The 21,215-nt window shown below is 42.9% G+C and overlaps 1 protein-coding gene across 1 annotated transcript in view; it reads left to right on the forward strand.

Moving 5' to 3' along the window:
* Window positions 1–21,215, forward strand: part of LOC126203120 (putative fatty acyl-CoA reductase CG5065) — a 272,413-nt gene that overhangs the window by 86,226 nt on the left and 164,972 nt on the right. The window lies entirely within an intron of this gene.

Here is a 21,215-nt window from a genome sequence, read left to right on the forward strand (position 1 = left end):
GCTCCACTGTACAGAAACGTCATTGTCGTACCATGATGGAAGGAGAGGATTTGTTGATGTTTGTCATTGTTGAAGCAGTTATCGACACCATCTCTCATCCAGTTGTCATTCTCGAGAGCGTTCTTTCCAAAATCTACGATGGTTCTTTCTTTCGAAAGCGTTAGAACATCAGTATGACGAAACAGCACCTATTGAGATTAGAAGATTTGATGCTGTGGTATATCGAGAGGCTGTAACAGTGGAAAATTGTACTGAAATGCAGGAGAATCGGCAGCGAGTTGACGCATGGTGCAGGGAATGGCAATTGAATCTCAATGTAGACAAGTGTAATATGCTGCGAATACTTAGAAAGAAAGATCCCTTATCATTTAGCTACAGTATAGCAGGTCAGCAACTGGAAGCAGTTAATTCCATAAATTATCTGGGACTACGCATTAGGAGTGATTTAAAATGGAACGATCATATAAAGTTGATCGTCGGTAAAGCAAATGCCAGACTGAGATTCATTGGAAGAATCCTAACGAAATGCAATCCGAAAACAAAGGAAGTAGGTTAAAGTACGCTTGTTCGTCCACTGCTTGAATACTGCTCAGCAGTGTGGGACCCGTACCAGATAGGGTTGATAGAAGAGAAGATCCAACGGAGAGCATCGCGCTTCGTTACAGGATCATTTAGTAATCGCGAAAGCGTTACGGAGATGATAGATAAACTCCAGTGGAAGACTCTGCAGGAGAGACGCTCAGTAGCTGGGTACGGGCTTTTGTTGAAGTTTCGAGAACATACCTTCACCGAGGAGTCAAGCAGTATATTGCTCCCTCCTACGTATATCTCGCGAAGAGACCATGAGGATAAAATCAGAGAGATTAGAGCCACACAGAAGCATACCGACAATCCTTCTTTCCACGAACAATACGAGACTGGAATAGAAGGGAGAACCGGTAGAGGTACTCAAGGTACCCACCGCCACACACCGTCAGGTGGCTTGCGGAGTATGGATGTAGATGTAGATGTAGAAGTACTGGAAAATATTAAGTGGCACTTTGGAACTACAAGTATATCCAGCGAATATGTTCTGCGTGGTTAAATCAGTTCAGTGACCTGCAAACGTTCCTGCTGTTGCGTAATATGTTCATGTCGGTCTGTGGTCGGCCACTGAGTTGGAAAACAAATTCAGCCGCTCAGTGCCTTACTTTCAACTCCACACGTGGTGTAAAACGTTATGAAAGACACTAGCATTCTTGACATTACAGGGGAAGGTCTCGAAGTTCGTGGCAACACCAAGAAGGAGTTGTGCGATGTAAACGAAAGTTGGTAGGCGTTGTTTCTACATCTGCAAGATGATGTTTATTCAAATTACGTGCCACTGGAATGTCAGCAGCGCTAGTGGCGCCGCAGAGAGCATGCTAATCAGGTTTGGTTTAAATACATGCTGTAACGGCCGTGAGCGCTAGTCACCTTTGAGACTGGACATGGAGAGTTGATGTTCGTCAAGAATGCCTTTAAGACGACGAAGATGCCATTATCAATACCTTATTGAATTTGAAGGAGATCGTGTAAAGCGTTACGAGCACCAGCGACACTGCAGAAAGACATGACAGGAATGTAGCCACTGAACATCATTGCAGGCAGCGGTGGTCGCGACAATGTACAGTCGCAAGTTGACCGAGCTCATGCCGGCCAAGTGGCATTACTGACAGGAAAGACCATCGTGTTCGGCTTATGGCCCTGACGCATCGTACAGCATCTGCAGCAGCCTGAGCAGCAGTTGACGCCACAGTCACACAACGAACTGTTACAAATGGGTTACTTCAAGGACAGCTCCGAACCACACGCTCTGTAGCGTGCATTCTACTGACCCCAAACCACCACCACATGCGACCTCAGTGGTGTCAAGCGAGAGCTCATTGAAGGGCAGCGTCAAGGTCTGTAGTGTTTTTTGATGAAAGTTGGTTCTGTGTCGGTACCAATGATGCCCGTGTGTTGGTCAGAACGAGACCAGTGGAGAGTCTTTAACTAACCTGTCTGCGTGCTAGACACATTGGACCTACACCTGGAGTTATGGTCTGAGGTGCGATTTCGTATGACAGCAGGAGCACTCTCGTGGTTATCCTAAGCACACTGACTGGAAATCTGTACCACAGTCTGCTGATCCGACGTGCTGTGCTGTCATTCATGAACACCATTCCAGCGGATGTTTTCCAACAGGATAACACTCAGCCACATACCGCAGTTGTCTACCGAGTGTCGACATATTGACTTAGCCTGTTCGATCACCAGATCTGTATGCTATCGAGCACATATGAGACATCATCGGACGACAACTCCAGGATCATCCACAAACAGTAATAACCGTCCCTTTATTGACTGACCAAGTGCAAAATGCATGGCACTCTATCCCACAAACTGACATCCGACACCTGCACAACACAATGCATGCACGTTTGCAAACTTTCATTCAACATGCTGCCGGGTAATTCAGCTCTTAATCTACCAGCATTTCGCATTTGTAATGGCTTATCTCGCGCTTACATTAACCTGTGATCTTGCACTGTTAATCACTTAAATATGTTATCTAGACAAATGCATCCATGAAATTTCATTACTCTACATTAATTATCCTTTGGTGTTGCGATGTTTTCCTTCAGTGTATTTTACAGTTTCCTTTATGAGTCCCACTTTGAAATCATTCAGTTCTGTTGATGTGCTGTGATCTGGTGTATTACACAATTTACATGGATATTCGCAAAATAGCTAGCGATAATACTGCATATTCGATTTCCACTCTCGAGAGAACTGTCAATCTTTTCAAAATAACCAAATCACGATTCCTCTGACAGGCCTTCATTTGAGTCAAATCATTAGTTTGATTTCTTACCTGACTACTCGGTTAAATATAGTTACCATCCTTGATTTACGGAAGCAAGTGTCTCAACAGTACTCACTGTTACTATGGTACTCACTGTCGACGAAAGGTTAAACTCTGCTGCATAATTGAGAGACAAGATGGGATCGCCTTTGTCGAGGCCGGCCGAGAGAAAGCTCTTGTTTAATTTTAAACGAGGAAGGAATGAAACAGCTTTGGCCTCTTTGTGACACCATTCCAGCAAGAACATGGTCTTTCTTTGTCCGATCTGGCCAACGAGGTGTCACATACAACAACTACTTGTGGCTTTTTACTTCCAATAATGTTTCTTTTTTCTTCCTTCCCCATATTTTTTTTCAAAAAATCATAATTTGGCGCAATAGCTATATATACCTCTGTTCAACTACCACTTTCGGTCCAGCAACAGACCATCTTCAAGCGTAAAGAACAACATTAAATACAGGTCATGCGTCCAAACATGATAAGTTAACACAGAGCTACTGTGCAAAATAATGATTTTCCAAAAATTTTTGAAAGCTATAAATCCTAAAAGATATTTTTACGTTATTTCACTTTGCTGTTTACTCTGTTCCTCGTTGAGGACTTTTCTGCATTTGCTGTTTTTATTTCTCTCGCCAACCTTTAACTTAAGTTCTCAAGCGTTCTCTGTTTATGATATTTTCTTCATATATATATTCATTTTTAGTAGGTATTTCTGAGTTTCATTGAACTTCGTACTGTAGGTCTTTTCATTGTTGAAATATTAGAATGTTAGTTTAGTTCGTGTGCTTTCCCTCATTGTTTTTATACAGGGTGTATCATAATTAATGGCGTAAACGCATACAGTTGAAAGCACACGATACTAGAAACAAAAAAGTCTGAGTAAACATAGGCTCGAAAATTCATACCTTAAGAGCTACGAGCAATTTTTCATCTTCGATACTGTGAAACAAATCTCTTCTACTGCAAGTTCTTTGCTTTCCATATTTTGGGAAATGGTAGTATGAACCAAAAGAAGAAAAATAGTCCAGTAAACATGTGCTCTAAAATGCATTCCTTAAGAGCTATGAGCACTTGTTCATCTTTGCTATTTTGAAACACAACTCTTCTAATGATCAAATGCTCGTAACTTTTAAGGTATGCGTTTTAGAGCACATGTTTACTGGACTTTTTTTCTTGGTTTGGTCCATGCTACCAATTCCCAAAATAGAAAAAGCAAAGAACTTGCAGTAGGAGAGATTTGTTTCACAGTATCGAAGATGAAAAATTTATCGTAGCTCTTAAGGTATGCATTTTCGACCCTATGTTTACTGAGACTCTTTTGCTTCTAATATCGTGTACTTTCAACTGTATGCATTTACGTCATTAATTATGACACAACCTGTATGTGAATAACAGTGGTTCTTTTTTCCCGAATAGGTCTGAAAGGTGCTGGGGGCATCCTACATTTTTCTTTGTTATTCCCGAGTATCTATTTCCGATATTCATCTTTCAGCCTTAGTATTTTTCTAAGGACTTTTCTCTCTTCTTCGCACATTCTCTCCATTTCTTCCATTTTGGATAAAGAGATGCATTCTGCTGCGTGGAGTGCTCGGCACCTCATTACAGTGGAATAATACCTGATTTTAGTGTTTACAGAGATTGATTATTTATTGCAGAAGTCACTGGATAGTTAGTTATGCAATCTCAATCTTTCAGACTCTAATGTCATTTGTTTCTTTTTTAATCCATCTGTTTCTATAATTTCTCCAAGACATATGAATTTCCTAACTTTGTTCATCCTTCAAGACTACTTCCGAGGACTTCGGGGCATCCAACTGTGAGTCACGTATTTCGATTTGGATGTGAATAACTGTACACTAGTTTTCTCAGCAATTTTTCCAATAAGATTTATTTGAATCGAGGATGAAATTATCTCTGGAAAAGATCGATGTGCCATTTGTGAAGAGAAGTTGATTCCTTTATTTCTTGTTCTAGTTTTGTTGGGCGTGGGTCTTGTAGTTCTTTTCGCATTCGTTAAACATCACGGGTTACAGTCAGTCTTCCGCCTAACGCCTTATTTGGAATGGTTGCGAAATTTCACTGACAAACGTCACTTTATAAGTAGTGTTTGTGAGAGGTTGTTTGATTAAATTTGATAACATTCACCTGCTGTCATGTGAATGTACCGTATAAGACACAAGGAGTTTATTGTTCTCCTTTCCATGATCACTTCTCTTTACAGCTCTACAGTTAAGGACTAGAAAAAGGTAATAGTATTAATTTTTAATTTTTGTGGCGCCAAAATGACAGTAACACTCGTTTCGCTGCCATCTATTAAGCAAAAGTAAGCACGCCACTCCCTGTTTTCCCAGTGAAAGACTCCACACTTTTTCAGAGTGGACACGCCTTCGGTCGCTTCCGAGAAGGAAAGGAAGAGAAACTGGCTAGAGAGGGAAGCCAGTAAGTCTGTCGTGCCCCTGGAAAGTAGGCCAGGCGTTGGAGGACGCGGCCGATGGTCGATGCTGACACCATGTAACGTCACGCAACGAGCAGAAGGATACAACAGCTGTTTACTTCTCATACCTAGACGACTGACTAAGCAGCGTTTCAAAACGTCGATGTACCAAATATACAAGAAAGCCTGGATACAGCCAGTGCATGTACTAGCCACGAGAATGAAAACGTATAGCTTACGTGACGGGCACGGTGTCAAGGAAACGGCGAGGTGTTTCCGTGCTACCGTGATTAGTAGGAATCGAAACTGGACAAATGAAGGGTAAAACGTTTAGCAGACACTGCTTTGTGACCACATGCCTGTTGCAAGAGTGCGGACATAGGACACTTGCCCTTTCTGCAAATCCGAAAAAACTACGATGTGTTGCGTGTCCAGTAATAGATTACAAAGTCGGTGTGGGCACAAGTAGTTTGGGGTGCACCATCCGTCGCACGTTGCTACAGATGAGATAAGCAGTAGATGAAATTGACCTCATTTATTCAACGATATAATGAAGTATCATTGCGATTGTCCCGACAAAGCGACTGGACCATGAAACTTGTCATGTTACTTAACCAGATAAATGGAATTAATAATTTTATATCAAGTTGGTGGTGCACGCTATTATGGAGAACGCCACTTGCCATCCCTGGACCCTGTCGATGTTACGTAACTCAGTATGCAAGCTGTGCACTAGATCAGTTTTACTGCTGAACCATTTCATATCTTGGAAGTTAATGCCGTACGGAACAGAAATGGCATTGCCAATGGTGACTGCTATCCATTCCGAGAGGCTACCTATGCTGCATGGCAAATATAATAGTACAGTGACTTTACGAGCATTCACAACTCTACCTGCTCGGCCGATCACTACAAATTGCGTCGCAGGGGGTACTTTTTATCGATCCATTTGTTTATGTTCCACTTCCATTAAGAAATGAAGCTGCAGAAGAATTATTGGATATACAGCTCTATGCGAAGTGTTATTACTATAATTATATTTCGTTCGTCCTGAAAGCCAGTTCATGGAGTTTTATGCACAGGTTTTTGCAGCATTCTTCGATTCTCTTCCAGTTAAGATTTTTCTGTTTCTCTTGTCATCCTACTCAACCTGTGATCATTTTCTACACCTCTTTTCTTCGAGAACGTTATTTATTATCTGTCTGTGCGATCTGATGAAGATTCCACTCACTTGAGCAGTAGTCCAGTACAAACCAAACAGAAGTTTTGCAGGATACTACTCATCACAATCATCACCACCACCTCCTCCAAGGATTAGTTGTTGTAGCCACCTGTTCTGGTCTCTATCATCCATCCACCCCTTACGACGTCCACCGAGTTCTCTCTTTCCAATCGGTCGTTAATTCTTCTTTTTTTGCCGGCCGGGGTGGCCGTGCGGTTCTAAGCGCAACAGTCTGGAACCGTGCGACCGCTATGGTAGCAGGTTTGAATCCTGCCTCGGGCATGGATGTGTGTGGTGTCCTTAGGTTAGTTAGGTTTAAGTAATTCTAAGTTGTAGGGGACTGATGACCTCAGAAGTTAAGTCCCATAGTGCTCAGAGCCATTTGAACCAATTCTTTTTTTTTTTCTGCAATCTATTTTCTACCATTTTTTGAACATAATCGTTCCATTTCCTCCTATTCTCTTCTATACTGTCATTAACTGAAATTATTTTTAATTCTGATCCCATTTTTTATTATTTTATCCTTTTTATTACAGCTCCTTATATATCTCATGAACTTTATCTCTGCTGTCTATATATGTGATTTTTCGTTCTTTGTTATTGTCCATGTTATTGCAGACAAACTGTTGTTTCCTGCTATCCTACCAGTTGATTGGAATGTGCTTAGCTTGATGCTAGGTGCTAGTTGATGTCATGTTCACTTCTCAACCCTCCTCAAACTGTTTCGCATATCGATGACCATATCGACCGTAGTACAATTGTTCCTAACCTTTCTTAGACCATTATCCCTGAGTGCAATTAGAAATTAGCTAGTACTACACCTCCCCCCCCCCTTCCGTCTGCCCCTCCCCTCCCTCCTCCTCCTCTACATTATCATCAACTTTAGCACCTAACCAAAGTGTAGAATGAAAGACTTTTCTTGGAACACCTTTATTTTTAAAAGATAAAGGACGGATGATATTTGGTTTGTGTGTCTGTGTATGCGTGAGCGTGCGTTCGTGCGTGTGCGTGCGTGAGAGAGAGAGAGAGAGAGAGTGTGTGTGTGTGTGTGTGTGTGTGTGTGTGTATTGTGTGTGTGTTAGAATGGATGACGAAGGAATTCGTGGTGCATAGCAAGTGTTACTCACAACCCGTTCTCTGATAAGTACTATCCACAGTGTGAGGCTAGACACTTGTTACAAAATGTAAGTAACCTGCATTACTCCTCTCCATTGCGGCACTTGCTTGGCCTGCACACTGCAACCCTATTTAAAACCAAGCAAGTTAAAATGTGTGCACGATACGTACTGTTCGTTAGGCACTTGATTGCTCCACTCCTTATTTCTGAATTGGCAGAAATTGGAAGACTTCAGGCTGCTAATATTTGGTGTCTCACCAGAGTCACTAATGGCAATAGGAATAATAATAATAATAATAATAATAATGATAATGATACTGTGTAGACCTTAAGTAGTTACTGCTGTGTTGTCCTGTCAATCAAATCATTTATCTGTTTCGAAGCGAGTAATGAAGCAACTTCTGGACCACTGCATGTACTATCTACGACCTAGAGAAGAGATTTTCTTATGATACTTAGCATTTGTTACGTATATGTCTCACTCTTATCATGAGCGATGTACGGGATAAAGCACAACATATGTGTGTAGTGGCTGGACTACGTAAGAAACCTGTAACCTCCATTGTATTAATGCTGCTAATTGAGAAAAAGTACATACGTAATCAGTATTAGAGTCTTACAAAATTGTGATAATAGTAATGATTTTTAGAAAATAATTTAGTTTCCTGACTGAAACAGAGTAGAAAAGTTTAGGTTTTACCCCTCAAAAAAATTTCATTTTATCTCTCAGGGGTTAATTAACCCCAGGTTGGGGATCACAGCTGTAGTACGTGAACTTCTTCCTCGTCATCTACTGAAGTTGAACGACCTGCATTTTGGCAGGCTATGCACTAGGTACTCCTACAGTTCATGTGACAGTGAATTGCAATTGTTTTGAAATGTATGGACAAACTCGCTAATTTGTTTTGTATTGTCCTGGTTTAGCAATTCATGTGACTCTCAATCGATGTTTAAAGGATTCGTAGAAGCACCGAATAATGGCATTGACGCAGATGGCTCGATACCCTTTTTGTTTTTTAGTCATCAGTCTTCTGACTGGTTTTATGTGGCCCGCCACGAATTCCTCTCCTGTGTCGTGTCAACCTCTTCATCTCATAGTAGCACCTGCAACCTACGTCCTCAATTACTTGCTGGATGTACAAAACATTAGCGTCATCAGCAATCAATTATAATTTGATTAAAGGCAGCTCCAATAGCACGAAACCAAAGTGTAGCCCGAGCAATCACGGATTTACAACATACTCCCATTGTGGTAACTAATTATTGATTATCCGAGAATGGCCCAGATGTCTAAGCTGATTGTGACAATAAATACTGGAAGTGCTATTTAATCAAGCTGATAACAGGAATTGCGGTGCCCTATCTCCAAGATGAGAAGGGCATTGAACGATATGAAATATTAGGTAGAAGGACGATACTGATCAAAATAAAATAGAGTTTTCCAATCCTCGTCCCTCTAACCTTAGACAGCTTACCTCAATGAGTATTACTTAGCCCAAGGAAAAAGAAAGGGAACGCAACGTTTAACATCCAGTCATTAGAGGTTAGCACAATCTCGAATTACGGAAGAAAGAGAGGAAGATGTCCGCGGCGTTTCTGAACGAAACATGTTGGCCATGTGTAAAAAGCGACATCAGAATTTGTCGTGTATGTGATGTTCGCGTTATCTAATAGTGTTAGCTACGCTTTTGACTGCACCCGTACAACGCAGTGCATCTTTTATTCTGAAACAAGGACACAACATCGGTAAGATGAGCAAGTCGAATCACGTACAATGGTCCTGAGCACTGCACACTATACTCGAGAAATTTTCGTGCTTACTTCTGTCTTAACTCAGAAGAATCACCGACTGTCTCTCCTCGTCCCATCCAAATGCACAATACACAAACAATTTGGTGCAAAAATCTTTTTAAATGCTAAAATACTTACTAGCTAGATCTCTTGAAAATACAGGGTTATTACAAATGATTGAAGCGATTTCACAGCTCTACAATAACTTTATTATTTGAGATATTTTCACAATGTTTTGCACACACATACAAAACCTCAAAAAGTTTTTTTAGGCATTCACAAATGTTCGATATGTGCCCCTTTAGTGATTCGACAGACATCAAGCCGATAATCAAGTTCCTCCCACACTCGGCGCAGCATGTCCCCATCAATGAGTTCGAAAGCATCGTTGATGCGAGCTCGCAGTTCTGGCACGTTTCTTGGTAGAGGAGGTTTAAACACTGAATCTTTCATATAACCCCACAGAAAGAAATCGCATGGGGTTAAGTCGGGAGAGCGTGGAGGCCATGACATGAATTGCTGATCGTGATCTCCACCACGACCGATCCGTCGGTTTTCCAATCTCCTGTTTAAGAAATGCGGAACATCATGATGGAAGTGCGGTGGAGCACCATCCTGTTGAAAGATGAAGTCAGCGCTGTCGGTCTCCAGTTGTGGCACGAGCCAATTTTCCAGCATGTCCAGATACACGTGTCCTGTAACGTTTTTTCCGCAGAAGAAAAATGGGCCGTAAACTTTAAACCGTGAGATTGCACAAAACACGTTAACTTTTGGTGAATTGCGAATTTGCTGCACGAATGCGTGAGGATTCTCTACCGCCCAGATTCGCACATTGTGTCTGTTCACTTCACCATTAAGAAAAAAAGTTGCTTCATCACTGAAAACATGTTTCGCACTGAGCGCATCCTATTCCATGAGCTGTTGCAACCGCGCCGAAAATTCAAAGCGTTTGACTTTGTCATCGGGTGTCAGGGCTTGTAGCAATTGTAAACGGTAAGGCTTCTGCTTTAGCCTTTTCCGTAAGATTTTCCAAACCGTCGGCTGTGGTACGTTTAGCTCCCTGCTTGCTTTATTCGTCGACTTCCGCGGGCTACGCGTGAAACTTGCCCGCACGCGTTCAACCGTTTCTTCGCTCACTGCAGGCGGCCCCATTGATTTCCCCTTACAGAGGCATCCAGAAGCTTTAAACTGCGCATACCATCGCCGAATGGAGTTAGCAGTTGGTGGATCTTTGTTGAACTTCGTCCTGAAGTGTCGTTGCACTGTTATGACTGACTGACGTGAGTGCATTTCAAGCACGACATATGCTTTCTCGGCTCCTGTCGCCATTTTGTCTCACTGCGCTCTCGAGCGCTCTGGCGGCAGAAACCTGAAGTGCGGCTTCAGCCGAACAAAACTTTGTGAGTTTTTCTACGTATCTGTAGTGTGTCGTGACCATATGTCAATGAATGGAGCTACAGTGAATTTATGAAATCGCTTCAATCATTTGTAATAGCCCTGTACATGTTTACAGGACTTTTTTCCCTTTTTTTTATCCATACTGCCGCCTCTCAAAATTCCGAAAGCAAGAGCTTACAGTTTCACAGTATCGGAGATGAAGAAGTGCTCATAGCTCTTAAGGTATGCGTTTCGGAGCCCATGTCTACTAGATTTCGTTGTTTCGAATGATATTCCTGCCCTGCCCCTGAATACGGATCATTCCTCCTGCAACTCTCTGTGTACCGTAATGTAAAGGCTGAAGAGCGCCTGTTTGGTCACTGTCAGCTCGCCCGGAGTGGGGGAACGTAAAAACCTGTCGAATACGAAAGATAAGTAAAGATAACAAATTTTCTCGACTATCGCTGTGTAGAGTCTGAGGTCATTCCTATCTTCACTCTCGTGCAGGGCGTTAAGTGGTGCACAGGTTCCCATGGTAGCGGTGGACAAAAGTCTAGCGTACACCCGGTGCGGAGCTGTTGCGCCGCCTTCGCGCTGCCCCGGCGGGTCCCTCGCTGGGAATTAGCGGCCAGGTCGTTTCTCTGCCGCCACGTGCTGGCTGGCGCTGGCGTATGCAGGCCGCGGCGGCGTCCTTGCAGACGCGCCTTCGCCGCCGCCGCGGCTGCCGCCTTCGCTGTCGCTTCTTGCGCAGGAAGTTGGGCACGGGAGCGGGCCCGGGCGCGGAGCCCCGGGGTTACGCCACGGCCGGCGGAGAAAGCTACTCGGCTGCTTTCTCGCTGGCCGCCCGCGGCTTGCGCAACCTTGCGTCACGGCTGCCGGCAGCGGCGCGCCCGCGGAAGAGCACAGTGGCCCGAACGGCCGCCAGGGCCGGAATGCGGCGCGCTTCCTGCACACCGGCGCCGGCACCTGCTCCGGTCGCCTGCTGCCTCGCGTCGTTTTCATTACGTTCTGTGCTCGTACAAAACTACAATTTCTATGATGGACTGAGAAATTTACCTACTCCACAGCCGGCCGCGGTGGCCGAGAGGTTCTAGGCGCTTCAGTCCGGAACCACGCAGCTGCTACGGTCGCAGGTTCGAATCCTGCCTCGGGCATGGCTGTGTATGATGACCTTAGGTTAGTTATGTTTAAGTAGTTCCAAGTCTAGGGGACTGATGACCTCAGATGTTAAGTCCCATTGTGCTCAGACCCATTTGAACCATTCTGAACCTACTCCACATTAGGACTGCTGAGAAAATGTCAATATATTGAAGCTTTTCTAAAAATTATCGTTATGTGTCGTCGATAAATCGATTTATCGATACAAAGATGGCAATATCGAGAGCTGATATTTTATATTATATTTTTTCACAATTTTCGGTAACTACTTGAAGTGGTTTTTTTGAAACTGTAGTAAACATAATTTTATTTTCACTCTGTGGAGAAGTCTTACTACGTTTTCAGCTTTCATCACTAATCTTTCTCTTTGACTGGGCGAAAGAATTATCGATGGCACAGAAGAAGAAATCCGATTGCACAGGGGCGTGGCCATCTGAATGGAATATCAAGATTTCCGAACTTGGGAAATAGTATACTAGTTGAGCTAAAATAATAATAATAATAATAATAATAATAATGCAACTAGCCTACTATTTCTTCACATCGGCATTCTTGAAAAACAGTTGCTAAGAATGATGAACAAAAATCTAAATGACAAAATTGGTTTGCTGTGGAGTGAGACGTGTCAAAGGACATGCTGACGTAGTCGCCGCTCGGCGCTCCCTGCAGAGACTGTAACGTTCACTTCCTCCACGTAATTTTAACACTACAGCTGTTGGGTCGCTGGCCTTGGCAGAAATGAAAAAAGAGGAACTTGACATGAAGTGTTCAGGACAAATCCGATATGTGACGAAACCGAACGACGGAACCATCGGACACCTTTTATTGTGCTATTTACATGTTATTTAATCTGTACAACAGCGAACAAGCTGTGAAGGACACAATGCAGAAATTTGTAAAGGGAATCAACGTTCATCGAGAAGAAATAAAAACTTCGTTGTTTTTCCTGTTACAATATAATTCTGCCAGGGAGGGCTAAGGACTTGGAAGAGTAGCTAAAAAGTAATGGGAACTGCCTGGAAAAGAGATTATGAGATGAACGTCAATAAAAGTGAAACAAGAATAATGGAATGCAGTCGAAGTAAATCAGGCGATACTGCGTGAATCAGATTAGGATGTAAGAGGTAGGTGAGTTTTGTTATTTGGGCAGCGAAATAACTGATGATGGCCAAAATCGAGAGCTATAACATCCATACCGATAGAAAAAATTGCATTTCTCAAAAAGAAGGAATTTATTAATACATAATAACAATTTATGTGTTAGGACATCTTTTCTGAAGGTATTTGTCTGGAGTGCAGCCTTATATGGCGGGTAAACGTGGACGACGCAATTCAGAAAAAAAAAAATAGAAGCTTTTGATAAGTGGTGCTATAGGAGAATGCTGAAGATTAGAAGCGCACGTCTACATCTACCTGACTACTCTGCAGTTCACTCTGATTTGCCTGGCAGAGTCATCGAACCATCTTCCACTTAAGAACAGCTCGCGGGACAAACGAACACTTACATCATTTCGTACGAGCTCCGGTTTAACTTATTTAATTATGATGGTCTTTTTTTCCCTTTGTAGTTTGACATAAAAAATATTTTCTCATTTGGAGAAGAAAGTTAGCCAGCCGATGTGGCCGAGTGGTTCTTCACGCTTCAATCTGGAACCGCGTGACCGCTACGGTCGCAGGTTCGAATCCAGCCTCGGGCATGGATATGTGTGATGTCCTTAGGTTAGTTAAGTTTAAGTAGTTCTAAGTTCTAGGGGACTGATGACCTCAGTTGTTTAGTCCCATAGTGCTCAGAGCCATTTGAACCATTTGATATGAGCCTGTAGTTCAGAGGATTATTCCTGTTTTGTTTATTAAGTACTGGTATGACCTGTGCAATTTTCCAGTCTTTAGATATGGATCTTATGTAGAGCGAGAGGTTGTATATGATTGCCGAGAGTGGAGCTATCATATTAGCATACTCTGAAAGGAGCTTAACTGATACGCAATCTGGATCCGAAGACTTGCCTTCATTAAGCGATTGAAGCTACTTCGCTACTCCGAAGATATCTACTTGTAAGCTACTTATGTTGGCAGCTGGTCTAGATTCTAATTCTGGAATATTTCTCCATCTTCTTTGGTGAAGAAATTTCGGAAACACATGTTTAGTGGCAGTGCCATAGGTAACATTACTATTGCTATCGCTTAATGAAGGTATCGATTTGTCTTACCGCTAGTGTAGTTTACATACGGCCACAATATCTTTGGGTTCTCTGCCAGATTTCTACACAGAGTTTCGTTGAGGAAACTATTAAAAGCATCTCTCATTGAAGTCTGCGCTATGTTTCGAGATTCAGTAAAAAGTCGTCACCCCTTGAGATTTTCTGTTCATTTAAATTGTTTCGTTGCTTCTTCAACAGTGCTCCGACCTGTTTCGTGCACCATGCAGGATTAGTACCATATTTTATTAATTTATTCGGTATAAATCTCTCACTTGCCTCAGATACCATTTCTTAGAATTTAAGCCACATGTGGTATAAACTTACGTAGTTGGGACGGAGTGGAGACTGACTCTTAGGAAGGCGTGAATCGAATTTTTATTTGCTTTTCTAAATAGACATATTTTGCGTTCACTTTTGGTGGATCTGCAAGCTGCGGTGTCTGTCTCGCTACAACGACCTTGTGGTTACTAATACCTGTACCCGTCTTGATGATACCTATTTGCTCAGGACTATTTGGTGTTGAGAGGCCAAGAATGTTTTCGCTACCATTTCCACTTGGAGGGAGCTCTTGAACTAATGGTTCAAAGTAATTTTCGAAGAAATCAATTAATACGATTTCGGAGGACGTTTTATGCGTACCATCGTCTTTAAAACTGTTTCAGGTTAGGTTCCACTTCTGGATCAGTCGAGGAGCATAAGTGCGATGCTCGTTATAAAACAAATCTTCGACAGTACAAAATAAGAGATTGGAGAGATCGATCTTTCCTCTGGATCCTTAATATAACTGAACACTCAATTTGACCGCTGTGCACAACGATAAAGCCATCACAGTGGGGGCAACAAGCTTAGGTGTGCAGTAAGTTATACGAGGGGCGTGTAATAAGTAATGCAACACAATTTTTTCTCCGCCAATTTCGATTGAAAAAATGCGGAATTTGTTGTGGTACATCGTGGAACATTCCCGTTTGAGCCTCTACACTTTCATGAAGTTCAAATCCACTCATGCTCATAAATTACGGATAATGCTGATACTTGGTGAAACAACTGTCTGATGGGCGGTTTGCGGGTTTAAATCACCTCGGGGTACGACCATAAGGGCATTTGACCTGCGTCGTCGCACGGTGGCGCTGGCAGCAGTCCACATACGCAGAGGTCTGTTGGTGCATGTCAGAATACGGTTCATCGAGTAAGTGTACAGACGTTTTCAGACGTGCTTAAGGTTGACTGTGTGTTGAAAATGGTTCAAATGGCTCTGAGCGCTATGGGACTTAAATTCTGAGGACATCAGTCCCCTAGAACTTAGAACTACTTAAACCTAACTAACCTAAGGAAATCACACACGTCCATGCCCGAGGCAGGATTCGAACCTGCGACCGTAGCGGTCGCGCGGCTCCAGACTGTAGCGCCTAGAACCGCTCGGCCACTCTGTCCGGCGGCTCAAAGAACACATATTGATGACGTTATGAGTGGTAGCAGACTAGGGCGACTGGAGGCTGGTCAAACACAGCAGGTCGTAGCACGGGCCCTCCGTGTGCCACAAAGTGTGATCTCAAGATTATGGCAACGATTCCAGCAGACAGGAAACGTGTCCAGGTGCTACAGTACGGGACGTCCACAGAGTACAACATTACAAGAAGACCGATATCTCACCATCAGTTCCTGCAGATGACCACGGAGTATTGAAGGTAGCCTTGCTCGGGACTTTACCGCAGCCACTGGAACAGTTGTCTCCAGACACACAGTCTACAGACGACTGAACAGACATGGTTTATTAACCGGAAACTGGAAGGTACATTCCACTGACCCCTGGTCACAGGAGAGCCCGTAAATCCTGGTGTCAAGAACACAGAACATGGTCAGTGGAACAGTGGTCCCAGGTTATGTTCACGGACGAGTCTAGGTATAGTCTGAACACTGATTCTCGCAGGGTTTTCATCTAGCGTGAACCAGCAATCAGATACCAGCCCCTTAATGTCCTTAAAAGGGACCTGTATTGAGGTCGTGGTTGATGGTGTAGGATGGGATTATGACTGGTGCACGTGCACACCTGCATGTCTTTGACAGAAGAACTGTAACAGGTCAGGTGTATCGGGGCTTCATTTTGCACCAGTATGTCCGCCTTTCTAGGGGTGCAGTGGGTCTCACCTTCCTCCTGATGGATGATAACGCACGGCACCACCGAGCTGCCATCGTGGAGGAGTACCTTGAAACAGAAGATATCAGGCGAAAGGAGTGGCCTGCCTGTTCTCCAGACCTAAACCCCATCGAGCACGTCCGGGATACTCTCGGTCGACATATCGCTGCACGTCTTCAAACCCCTACGACACTTCAGGAGCTCCGACAGGCACTGGTGCAAGAATGGGAGGCTATACCCCAGCAGCCGCTCGACCACCTGATCCAGAGTATGGTAACCCGTTGTGCGGCCTGTGTACGTGTGTATGGTGATCATATCCCTTATTGATGTCGGGGTACATGCGCTGGAAGCAGTGGCGTTTTGTAGCACACGTGTTTAGGGACGGTTTTCTCAACTTATAACCAATACCGTGGACTTACAGATCTGTGTCGTGTGTGTTCCCTATGTAGCTATGCTATTAGCGCTAGTTTTGTGTAGTGCCACATTGTGTAGCACCACATGCTGCAATCATCCTTAATTTATGAGCATGAGTGTAGGGGACAGCGTTATACGCAGCCTTCAAAATGGCGTCTGTAACGGTTGTGCGTTCCAAGCAGAGAGCTATCATTGAGTCTCTTTTGGCGGATAAACAGAGCATCGCAGATATTAATAGTCGCATGCAGAATGTCTACGGAGACCTGGTAACGAACAAAACCATGGCGACTTGCTGGGCGAGTCGTCTGTGTACCATCGCAACCAGGTCGCTCAAACCTGTCCGATCTCCAACGTGCCGGCCGGCCCTCAGGAAACTGAGGAAACAACTTCAGCGTGTTCGCTGCCACAATAATGCAAACGAACTTCTTCTTTTCCTTGACAGTGCAAGGCCTCACACAAGTTTGCACACCCGTAGGGAGCTCACAAAACTTCGTTGAACTGTTCCTCCTCATCATCCTAAAGCCCGGATCTCGGACCTTCCGACTTCCAACTGTTTAGCCCAATGGAAGGTGCACTTCGCGGAAAGTAGTATGTGGATGGGGTGGGGGTTACTGATGCAGCAAGACGTTGGCCCCGACGTCGACCAGTGGTGTGGTACCGTGCGGGCACACAGAGTCTCCTAGTAAGATGACGCAAGGCCGCCGCTCTCAACGGATATTTTTGTTGAAAATATATTTTGTAGCCAAAACAGTGGTGAGATTAAGAGATGTTTATTTACTGTAATGACTAAAAAAAGCGCAATATAAGTTAACAGGTAACAAACTTCTCTAAAACGCAAATCATATTACATAATGAAGCTAACATTTTGGGGAGGTACCAAAGTGTGTGGAAGACTGTATGGGGAAAGCGAAACAAGATTGGCTCATCTGGGCAGGTTCCAAAATCAAATTTAATGACGCATCAAGGTGTCATAAATTATAACCAAATGAAACAACTCAAGTTTGCGTTGCAAAGCAAGCAAGTAACTAACTGCTTTAAATATGGATCAAGCTATCGCTATTTCGACATATTGCATGAAAGTTTGTCTGAGACTGAAACTAGAAGCGAAATGTCGCATATACTAAGTATTCTCATGTTTGGGTGTACTCTCCTGACCGAAGGAGGTGGGTGAAGCCATGGAGAGTGCAGAAGGGGAGGTTACATTACTCGTTACCGAAACAAAGACTAAGATACTCCTCATCGACCGTAAGCAAAACCGCACAAGAGCAGGCACTATCAAGCTAGACTAAACCAGTTCAAGAATTTAAATACGAGTACCTGGATACGATAATGAGAGAAGATGCATCATGCACAACAGAAATTTAGCTGAGAATCCAAGCCCGAAAACCGCAGCACGACCACCTTCTGAAATGATGCAGCCTGTTGATCGGGCGGACCCAATGATGCGCTCCTGCTGAACCACGCCTCCAGCAGCTGTGGACTAGGAGCGCCCTCCGCTGCCGCGATATAGGACGCCAAGCAGAAGCCGCTCCGTCCACTTACACCTCGAGCCACTTTGCTACGGGACACGACGTGACTCCATCGCTTGTGATCACTTCAGGGAGCCTTATCGTTGTTGACATTGAAATAGTTGGACTCTCTTTGTTACTGCATTATTTTTAATGGCTGTTTGTACACTTGGAGAAATACAAGTTAAGCAAATCTGTTTGTTGTTTTAACTGTCCAGCTTTCCTACGAAGACAGTTGCCGCACCACACGGTAGCACAGTTCCCTTTACTATTGTGTACGACGTCGTACCCAACAATCCCAAGTATGGAACACCGACGTGTCCTGCACAGACGTATGATAGGAGAGGAAACAACGAGACACAAAGGCAAGAAGTACACAACACTACCACGACATTCCACACAAATTCAATCCCTAGGCGCCTCACCTCTTTAATAGCCATACATGTATTTAACAATGGATGTTTCCATGAACGTCTTCACAGGCTGCAAATCGTAGAGGCACCTCTCTACTCTTGTGGAGACGAAGAGCACGTAGATCACCTTTCCTTTGCGTCCCTCAGACTAGATGGAAGTACTACTTTTACAAGATCTCGGGAACCTTGGTCACCCGTTGCCAAATCACTAGATGGCTTCTTTACCAACATAATTTCCTAGAATCTACCACGCGACGTCCAGATTTGCTTATCACTGATAATGCACTGCACAAAAATTTCCTCTATCATTTCATTTTACAGTGATTACACGGTATTGGTCTATCTGTAAGAATGTATGTTCTCTCTACAAAATGTGTGTGCGTTGGAGTGTTCCCTGTTGTGTTTGACAGATGCTCGGAGAGAGATTTCGTGCATTAATTCTTCTGCTGATCTAAAATTAGTGACTTGTTTATCTGGAGTATATTTCGCCTCTCGAAATCTTCTAGATTCTTTTTGTGAACTTCGTCTCCGTTGTGGTTTGGCCTGTGCTGGAAATGGAATTGTGCTCATCTATTTCCAGTAAGTTCCTAAATAACAAAAGTCACTCTTTGAAGACATACGTACAAGGTGAAATGGGTATAATGTAGATTTTTTAAATGTGGAACCTTAAAGTGTACCCACGATAGTGTGTTAGTTGTCTAACAATCTACCTGCAAACAAGTTATGCACCCACATGTCCACACTTCAACACCTGACCCACTTCCCAAGGGTAAATAAACATTAATGGTTTGCTCTTTCCTTTCGAACCTAAAAACATACGACTCGTAGTATCTCGAAGGCCGTACAGTCCGGAATCGTTATGCCAGTCAGGCAAAATTGCAGTGGACGTATAGGCAATGATCCCACCGCTGCATAATCTTCAAGATACGCGTTTGCAAAACACTTTGAAACAGCCTGCATATATAAAAGTTGTAACAGGTATAAGTGCCGATATTTTTATATGTAATATCTTAATTAGTACACTCATCAGTGTGTTGCTTGTTTTTTTCTCTGCGTTTAACAGTCTTCCCGCAAACAAGTCACATAATTTACTACTTGATACTTTCTGCACGGTCGTAAGTGCACCACAACGAGGAGAACACTGCAAGTGTCATAACTTGATTTCCCAGGAACTTTGCTCAGGGGAACGGAGTCAAAATAAGCGAAAATGTCTCTCGGCTTATCAGTAGATACCCGTCCGTTTCTGAAAAAGATAACGGTCAAAAACTTCGAGGCATGTTATGTGCCTTTTATCGAGCAGTATCCTCAGACGAACTGCTGGCTCAGTGATTGTTGTCGTAGCTTATTAATTTTGCGCCCCGTGTTCGAAATCAGTTTATTGTTTTTATTTTTTATTTTATTTTATTTTTATTGTTTTCATTTATCTCCTCATGTCCGTAAAAGTTACTATATGAACGTTTCTTACCAAACTAGGGGTACAAGGGCGTCGCATTAATTGTAAAATTACAACCGAAGTTCACAATGAGAGCCACGAATTTATTAAATAATATATGTGTGCTTGGTATGTTGAAGAGTTACAATCTTTTTAAATTCTCATATTCTGATACTTCATTCTGAAACCAATTGTTATATATTATCCATATCTTTATTCTTCAGGAAGATTTGGTCCATTCCCTTGGATGATACCTACCGTAGACACATTCAAAACACAGATATGACATAATCTACGATCATCTCGCGAAGGCAAGTTTGGCACAACGACATTTCTTCGCATGAATCTCTCTTGGGAAAGAAATGTCGTTAACAATGGTGAAGATTTCGCGCGTTGGCAATAATCTCCTGGCAAACCATGCATAATTTGTCACTTATCCGGGAACTGGCGCTTGCAAATGATTTTGAATCAAGATACACTACTGGAATTTTACCGAAAACAGTTTTAAGTAACTTCTCATTTTTTAAATTCATTCATCTGACATGCACTTAATAGACGAATAACGACAACGTTACATCAATTGACACTGGAAAAAATTCGTGTAGTGGGTATATAAATGAAAAACAAAAATACAAGTAACAAGGTAAGATAGTACAATTTCTGTCATTTGGGACAAAGGCTATTGTAACTAGAAATATATTGAGGAAAGAAATAATTCAAATTATTGTACTTCTTCTTTGATGTTTAATGAATATGCAACACAAGTATTACACAATTACACGTGTTGGTTTAGTTGTTGGAGTAAAATTTGAAACGTCCCCTTAGAAAACTTAATGAATTACTGTGTGCTGATAAACCTCTCACATTTGATTTTCAAACAGCTGAGCAGAACTGAACGTACTCAGACATTTCGCTCTTTACCTATTCTGATCAATACTAAGCTGACGCACAATATTTTTAGCGCAACGCAATATGACTTTCAATAATCCCTACAAAAGAATGGCCCTGACTAACAATAACCTATACCTTTCACAAGTCACTTACCTCACAAAAATCTTCGTTACTCAAACTACTGCAATACAGCGAGCGCAATTACTGCTAGCTAAATAAAAGATTCAAACTACTGAAGGCACTAACTACTGATAGGCATA

Source organism: Schistocerca nitens, chromosome 9, assembly GCF_023898315.1.
Source record: "Schistocerca nitens isolate TAMUIC-IGC-003100 chromosome 9, iqSchNite1.1, whole genome shotgun sequence".
In the NCBI taxonomy this organism is placed as follows: domain Eukaryota; kingdom Metazoa; phylum Arthropoda; class Insecta; order Orthoptera; family Acrididae; genus Schistocerca; species Schistocerca nitens.